Here is a 7,468-nt window from a genome sequence, read left to right on the forward strand (position 1 = left end):
TTCTGTTTAAAATAATGGGATCGCTTCTCCGCGAGAATGTGTATGGATACATTTATTTTTTCCAGTCCGATGAGGTGAATGGTTTTTTAACTGCTTTCATTTTGCATGGGACAAGTGTTCTTGTCTTACCGATAATAATTTGCTATGCTTCTGTTAGTCTTTTTCCCAGTTATTTACCTTTTCTGATCAGGATTTCTTCCGTTTTCTTTTGCTAACTCTGAGATATTCCATTGTCTCTGCAGTGAGAGTCCCTGCTGGGCCAGAGAATAGCCACGTCAGCAAAAGTTGAACTTGTCCTTTGATGTAGCATCATACTAAGAGCAAACCATTAGTTTAGTCTGCTTGTGACTGCTTTCTGTGATAGAACCAGTGACTCTCAGAAGAATGGCTGCATGCTTTAATATTTCATATCTATTCAACTGTGCTATCCTAAAAGAACTTCTGTCACAGCACCTGGAGTAAGAAATTGGACTTCTGCATGGAAGTCCAATCAGTTTTATTCTCTTGAAACTATTGGATGAACTCTTAGACTTGCTAACGCCCCTTTCAGAATCTCTTTAAGAAGAGAGAGAAAAATCTGGTCACTGAATTTTCTTTTCCGGTAACAATGGAATTTCTCAGTAAAGGTTTTGCATCTTACATGTTGGCGTGTATGAATGAAGAACGACTCTCATTCTTTCATTTCTCTCTGTGTAATTAAATGCAGGAGCATGATGAAGCAGAGAAGGGAATAATGAGTGCTTACAATAAAGTCGTACATGAAGTTCATCAAGAGCAAAATATGATCACGGTCATACAGAACAGATACTTGGCCAGCGTTGAGGTGAGTTTATGCCTTATTTCTGCCACTAATCTATACTAGTAACCATTTCTGACATAGTTTATTTTTGAAAGAGGTCCTCTAATCTCTTTATAGGGAAATTCTAGGAGTACGTTGGTGATGAGAGACTGGTGGGGTTAAACCTTAACAGCTGCAGTTGTGCGTTACCTGAGCCAATGCTTCATTTCATTTAAATACAACGATACTTTTTTAAAAACTAAAAACTAGTGGAAGCTGGAACCTCTGGATTCATTACAAATCAGTACAATGTAATTTAAGGGGATTGAGCTTTAAGCAGAATGTTGGTTCTCCAGAAGGTTGTTAATGTAATTAAACTGAATTCTTCTGCGGGGAAGGGCCCTGGAAAGCTGGATTCAGGTAGGCTTCAGGCAGTTTCTCTAATGCATTGGGCTAAAGCATATTAAAATGGAATGCTTGAACACTTTCTGATTTTTTTTTTTTTTTTCATTTTCCTCCTTGCTCAAAAAACTTGCTGAGGAATGGCTGAATAGAAAACCCGATAGTAAAAACTTATTATCAGTTAAGGAAACTGTGAAGAGCTTAAGGTCCCAGTTAAGGCAGAAGCTGTTTGAAAAGAACAACTTTGAGCAAGTATGAAAATGTTCCAGTGTTGGTGGCTTTGTCTGTTGTTTTTTAAATTGGTTTGGAAAGTTTAATTTTGTCTATTCCATGTAAGTGGTAATTATATAGAACAGTTTGTGTTTTCTGGCCTGAATTTTGCCTTTCACTGTGGAAGTTTTAGGCTTCAGCCTTAGTTCTCAGCTTTAGGCTGAGACGAAGCCTGAATGGCTTAAAAAGGAAAAAAAAAGGTCAGTTCATAGCCACTTTTCAGTGCCCGGTCATGGCACTGGGCTTTAACTCAGTCCCTGTGGTGAGGGTTGAACAGTTTTGTCCATCTCTCTTTACTGTGCTGGTTGTGTGATTACTTTTAAGTTTTTACTTTGTGGACAATGCGTGTGCCTCCACTTTGATGACAGAAGTCAGTGTCTGTTCTAGTTTTCAGGGTTCTCCACTGCCCGTCAGAAAAGTCCAAAGCATGTAAATATTACCCCTGCTTCAGTGCTGTCTGTTTGATTGCACATTCATTACTCTGGTCATGCTTAAGGAAAAAAAGAACCTGCATCTGTCTCTCTGTAAGCATGTAAAGGGGCAGTAGGCTTCCCGGAGGGATTTGAAGTGAGACACGCTGATGAAACCCATTGAGAAACGGATTCTTGGATAATGAGGTGACATGAGGAAAAGGCCTGCTCCTGGGAGAAAGAAGTGAATGGATTAGGGAACCTGGCATTGCTGGCAGATGAATGATGTTGCTGTTATCATATGTGATCAGCTAATTAAAAAAAAAAAAGCTCTTTGACTTAGGAAACAAGCAGGCAAATGGCTAGAACCTTTGGTGTGTCACATAAATAAAGAGAACAACGTCCTCAGAGGTTGGGTTTTAAGAGAATCTCTTGGGTTTCCAGGAAGGAGACTGAGTAAAATACGCATCTGAGAATATGTTCAACTCCAGAAGTGTGATGTGGAAGCTGTTTTTTAATCCTGATATAGTAGGTTACTGTTTGGTATGATAGCAGAATGAGAATTACACACTAACTTTGTTATTCCTAATGCAGCCTGCTGATTACAGTGAGTTTGAAATGAAAAGAAAGGAAATTGCTGATCTGCAAAATAGGGTTCTTCAGGAAATATCTAAGGAACAAGAAGAATATGTAAGTATTAAACTACTCAGGCAACTAAAACAAACCTGTATGAAGCACATCTGCATTTCAATTGCTTTAATGTGCACTCTGGGTAAAGCAAAAAATGGGATTTTTTCTGTTGTTGGATGTTATTATGGCCCTTTTTTTGGTGAAACCTATGGGAGAAGGCAGGGAGGCTGATCACTTTTATCTCTGTTTGAACACGGTTTCTTAAACCTTTCCCCCCTTCCCTACTACATAAGACGGTGAGGTGAAAAAAAAAAAAAAAAAAAAAAAGTGAGCTGTAGTTCTCACCCCAGAAGAGCTACAGGTAAAATTGTAAGCTCACTTGCTGAAGAAAGACTGTATTTCTTGCAAGAAGGGGAACGTTTCCCTGTGACTAGGTTAAAACAGGCTTTTACCCCGAAGTGAAGGAGATCACCCTTTCTCTGAGTCCTTTATATCGAGTAAAGAATGGGAAACCCTTGCCTTGTGAGCGGGTAGAAGGGCACCAGAATTTGTGGTGGTGACATATCTATGTCTGCAGAGACAACATTTGTGTGTAAGAGTTACCTTGCAGCATTACAGCTGTGTGAGGTCTGGAGATGCGTGAGATGCTGGCCTGCTCTGTGTTACTACTTGATTTCTGTCTTTCCCCACTTACCCATAATGAAGTTGTTTTCCTTTGCTTAGGCCCAGCAAAGTCTCTTCTAGAAAAGATGAAATGTTTTCCGCGGTAGTGCATGAGCTGTTTGGGGCCTTAAGACTTCCCACCTTCAAGAGATTTCAAAAATCTGCCTGTGTTGTACTGCTGTACTCTTGCTGTGTGTTGGTGGGGTTTTTTTTCCTTTTTTTAAAAAACCAAACAAAAGAAGGAAATGGCAGTGTTACTTTGAGTGATGCTGTTGAAGGAGGCACAGTCGTGGTCCATGTACATTTGAATGTCCCGGCTATACAAGGCACATGTCCGTGTGTGTTTATATATGTCAGAAAGCAGTGACCTGAACCTGTGGGCCTTGTTTCCTTCATTTAGGAGAAGCTTACGTATTTGGTACAGAGATGGTTGCCTGGGTTACCACTTCTTTATCCAGAGCTAGGAATTCTAAACTCTGTGGTAAGCAGAGACTGTGTGAATGCCCTGTCAGTTATTGTTTCGGACGCTGTCAGGGCTCTGCACCAGCAGTGCTCTGCACCGTCTCTGTTCATGTGGGGGACATACACCCTGACCGTTGTCTGCTGGGCTCTTCCTCCTCCTCCCCTTCTCTGGGAGATGGCTGAGGAATGCATTTCATCAGCTGCCTCATCATGGCCAGCCTCTCGGTGACAGACAGATGCTTTTTCACATGTCCCAGCTGCTTTTGCGCCTTGCGGAGCTGGCTGAGGAAGAGGAGAGGTAGTCAAAGCCTCTGAATCTTACCTGCTGTTAAATGCCGCGCGCTTACCCTGCATCTGTGTGTGCTTGTGCTTCAGAGCTCCGGCGGACTTCTGACACGCAGCCTGGAGCGAGGCCTCTTGGATGCTGAGCCCTTGCAGGAACTGAGCCCGCAGTGACCTTTAGTGTGTCCAGCAGTTCAGGGCCAGAAGGTTCTTTTAAAGGTAATGTTGGTGCTGGCTTTCAGTTAGCGCTGCAAGCGAGGCCTTGGCTGATTAACGTGCTGGTCCTGACTGAACTCTGCTGTTCCTGTCGTGTCCCTGTATTTAACAGCCCTTTTCTGATGGCAGAGCTTTTTGTCAGGGCCTGTAGAGCATGAAGCATTGTTTTCCTTCTCAATTGCTTCCAGGTTCTTTTTTTAACTTCTTCTGAGGACTGTTGCAGTGAACAGTGCTTCCCCTCTGCTGTCTGTTCTTTCTGGTACCTGGTGGACGTTTTATCTGTTCCTTACTCCTGTCTCTTTGGAGAGGCTGATTTGTCTTCCTGATGGTTTCACTGAGATAGTTCGGGAACTGCTGCTTTTCCCTTACTCTGCTTCTCTACCAATCTGCTAGCAATTGGGAAGCCAGGGGATTCAGTATTACAGGAGGCATAGTTGTAAATATTCTTCTTGCTTTTGACTTGTTTCATTTAAATCTCAGATTAGAGACACGCTCCCTGTTCTGTTGGTACAGACTTTCTAAGAGTTAGTAAGAAAATATGGGAACAGTCTGTGACATTGGAATTGAGTTCTGTGTTAAGAGAAAGTCATTCGATGGCACCTAACAATATGCATTTCTTCAAAACCAAAAAAAGGTCAGTAATGTCACAGGCATCAGGAGTAATAGCTTGGCTCTCTGTTTTGGCTTTAAGGGCTACTCTGTGTGTTTAAGCTCGGAAGCCAGAGTGATAGAAGGAATCACCAAGTACCACAGGGCTCGGAATCAACAGAAGGAGAAATCTGGACTGTTGCAGGTGTTGTTCCTTCTTTTCTGCAAGGCAAGATTCAGACTGATGATCTTGATTTCTGGTTTCACTTGCAGCTGGACCTTAAAGCTTTAACATATTTCAAGTGGAGCATTGAATCAGAAAAATATTTCCTTTCTGAGTAAAACTTAGTAAACACAATGAATTGATTTATTGCACTAGTGCATGTTAAACTTCCCAGTATTCCTGATTTTTGAAACATTTATCCTTTTTTGGGTTTGTTTTTTTGTTGTTGTTGAAGTCTGATCCTTTGGTATATATAGCGGTCCCATGCTACCCAGGAGCAGGTCTGGGAGCTTTACAAGCTGATACACCATTAACTTCAGAAGTAAGTATAACAACTTAGACTAACAGCATTTATTTTGTATGCCTGTGAACTGAACTCTTACTGTTCTGCTGTATCTTACGGTGCTGATGCTGTTCCACCAGTGTCTTCCTTTGGTGGCTGACCGTGACTGGCAGAGTTGCACAGGATAGCTTGACTGGCATTCTCAGCATCTGGTCAGGCAGTAGTTTATAACTTCCTCAAAGAGATTTTGCTTGGATACCTTTTTTTTTTTTTTATTTAATTGAAATTAATGCCTCAGCTGTATTTCTAGTACATCCTAAAAGTACTGGAGCTGAACATGTGAGATGTTCAGGGACAGGCATTCTGTATTGAAGTTTTAGAGTACGCTCTGTGTGTAAATTTTTTTTTTTTCCCTCTTCTCCCTCCCTTTATCCCCCTCCTTTCCCTTTCCCTCTTCCCCACACAGTGTAGGCAGTTTGGGTGGTTGTCCCTTCTCAAAGAAGCAGTAGCTCGAAGTCTTTTCTCCAGTTCTGTTTGCTGGCTTGGACCTACTTGTGAAAGTCCAAGTTGCGTGTGGAGTGGTGTGGGGGTTTTCTGTTTGTTTTCCCTCCATATTTTTTCATGTTAGTGATATGTTAATCACTGGCTGCATTTTTTTCCCCTGCCTGGCTGTGCAAGTCATAATAATCTTACTGGGAATGAATTCATACTTCATAAAACAGAATTGGCATGAATTTTGAATGTGTACAAACCTAAAAGAAAAAAAAAAAAGTTTTAGTTCTGGATAGAAGCTTACTTGATACTGTGCTTTGTTTTTTCTGTGTCAATCTTTTAATAAACATACAAATTAAATCATTAGGAGGCATTAGAAGTGATGAAAGGAGTGGCGCAAGGTCTGCAAACGTTGCTTGGAGCTAATACAGTACATGGATCTTTGCATGAGAAAAATGTTTTTGCTGTGAATCGAAAACGAGGAGTCCTTGGAGACTCTGATTTCACAAAATCCGAGGTACAAACCCCATCCTTCAGTGACTTTTTAGTCAGAACTACGTATCAAAACAGACATCTGTGCGATTCAAAAGGTTTATTGGTAAACATTGTGCTGAGCAGTGAGACTCCTGTTTCATATTTTGGATAGGGTTGGGCAGTTTGAGTCTTGTTGAAGTTTTTGTAAACTTGATCTAACCTTGGAGGGGAAGAAAAGAATTACTGAGTGTGGGCTCTGGTCAAGCGAACCAGTGGAACAAAAAAGAGCAGGTGCAGTAGCTGTTTGCTGTCTGTCTGTCTTGTGTATGTACTGGTAATCAGCATCATCAGAGGCGAGAGTCAGAACTCGTGTTTGAAGAGCTGGTCAGGCTCGTATGAAGTCTTTGCCTTTCTGTTTTATAGGTGATGGGGTTCTAGGATGTGTTTTCATCTGTTGCGGTATTTGGTAAATTAACAGGATTTTACATGTTGCCCACATATACCTGCAGTGATACGTACTTCTGATTTAGTCCTCAGTTTCTGCAGTAAAGACTTTCATAGCTGTTCCTGGGGAAAATCTAACATTCTTTAAGCACACGAGCTATTTTCTCGCTATTCGTTGTGTTTACAAAGCAAAGTCTCCAATAATGGGATCTGCTGTAGTCACCTTTTTGACTTTCTAAACTCGAGTTGTTTGAGCGAAGCCATTTTTGTGCTAGAGGTCTGCTTCATGCTTACTTAATTTTAAAACATTAATATATGTTATAGTATGTCCTATTAATATAATAAACCTAACAAACATTAATTTTCATTGAGAACCCTTATTTGTGCTTTGGAAGTGCATTATCTGTTAATCTCATGAAGAGTGTCAAATCTTTGGACAGCAAAATCTGCTTCCCTCGAAATAAATTTCAGTTTTTCAGCAGAGAGATGCTTTAAAAATTCTCAACCGCTGAATTTTCTGAAAGGTCGTACTCAGTACAGATGTGTCATTGTGAAAATTGCAAGGGCTGAGGAAGACTGTCTCTCTCTTTACTCCTCCCTGCAGGTATGGGCTGTGCTGAGCGGAGCAGCTCCTGTGTGACAGAGCGGGAAAGTTCCACCAGTGGGTCACAGCCTGGATCCAGTTTGTGCCTTGGCTCTAGGGGTGTCAGTACTGCTCGGTGCTGGTACTTTCTGCATGATCACGACTGCATGAGTGGAGCTGGTAACTGATGTGTTACTAAGTACTCTGGGCACGCTGGAGACTAGTGGATGGTGTGGAGGTCGAAGCTGATCAGGCTGCCCCAAGGACA

General features: G+C 41.6%; 1 long non-coding RNA gene across 1 annotated transcript; it reads left to right on the top strand.

The window, feature by feature from the left end:
• Positions 1-712: 712 nt before the first annotated feature.
• On the top strand, positions 713-6,801 carry LOC141955292 (uncharacterized). The gene is made up of 5 exons (XR_012632475.1): positions 713-823; positions 2,455-2,550; positions 3,991-4,116; positions 5,160-5,246; positions 6,067-6,801. It is a non-coding gene; the product is annotated as an uncharacterized LOC141955292 (long non-coding RNA).
• The last annotated feature ends 667 nt before the right edge of the window (positions 6,802-7,468 follow it).

This window comes from Athene noctua, unplaced genomic scaffold (genome assembly GCF_965140245.1).
Source record: "Athene noctua unplaced genomic scaffold, bAthNoc1.hap1.1 HAP1_HAP1_scaffold_153, whole genome shotgun sequence".
In the NCBI taxonomy this organism is placed as follows: domain Eukaryota; kingdom Metazoa; phylum Chordata; class Aves; order Strigiformes; family Strigidae; genus Athene; species Athene noctua.